Genomic DNA, 1,244 nt, shown 5'->3' on the forward strand with positions numbered 1-1,244 from the left:
CTATATATCTATTAATCTAGCTTTATACTAGGCTAATCTATTAAAAAGCTATAAGGTTTAATATAGATAAGATTACCTATAGTAAAATTAGATTCTTAGCGTTTTTTATTTACTTAGAGTACCTACCTAGCTTACGCTTTTGTAATATTACCTTATGCAATTTTTAATACTTTTTTTATAGCGTTATATTACTTCTTAGCAAAATTCTAAGCTTTCTAGCGTAAGAGACGTTTACGTAGAGTAGAGGCTTTTATTATATACTTCTTCTAATTCTAGTAGTATATTAGCTAGTATCTAAATTTAATTTTATACGCTATTAGTTCTATAGTTTTATATAGTAACGTAGCTTATATCTAGTTTATATAGAGTAGAAGATCTAACTAATTATTCTAGTAGTAGTTAATAAATAGACGTAGACGCTAATTAAGATATTAATTAATAATTTCTATATTTCTATTAGTTTACAAGTAGTACGTAGTAGAAAGCTTCTACTTAATTTCTATAAGCTAATAGAGCTTATCTATAAAGGTAAAGGTAAACTATAGACTATAATCTAATATAATAAACCTAGAAAAACTATATATACGCTAGATATATTAGTAATATAGCTTTACTATACGTTAAGCTATAATTTTCTTATAGTAGAGTAGAGAAAAGCTCTACTTACTTAGCTAATCTATAATAACATACACGTAGTTAAATTCTTTCTTATTAGAGAAAAAGCTCTTAAAATCTATAAAGACGTTCTACTATACTCTCTTAGAGATAGGTAGAGACTTTAGAAGATCTAGCGTCTTATTCTATAGAGTATAGCTCTAGTAGTAAGCCTTATATACTACTACGTATATATTAATATCTTTCTATATACCTAGCTAGTAATATTAATCTTATAGTAACTAGGTAGTTTTCTAGCGCTCTAGATAAGTAGTTATCTAAGTAGTATAAATAGCGCGTATTAAATATATTTATAGGTAGTTAGTAGTAGAAACTATTAATTAATTCTAATAGGTTAATAAGCCGTCTTCTATTTTCTAGGCAGAGCCTAATATAGTAGCTTTTTCTTAAGCTAGCTATAAAGAGTTGTCTAATTAGTTAGCTATAATAACCTAATTAATTATAGTATATAAATTCTTAGTAGAGAGTACCTTTATAAACGTATTAGTAGTAGTAATTTTTATAGCACTACTAGCTAATCTCTAGGTAGCTAGAACTAATAACTTACCTAATAATTACTTAATAGCTAA

Source organism: Trematosphaeria pertusa (assembly GCF_010094035.1).
Source record: "Trematosphaeria pertusa strain CBS 122368 unplaced genomic scaffold BU26scaffold_1, whole genome shotgun sequence".
Lineage (NCBI taxonomy): Eukaryota > Fungi > Ascomycota > Dothideomycetes > Pleosporales > Trematosphaeriaceae > Trematosphaeria > Trematosphaeria pertusa.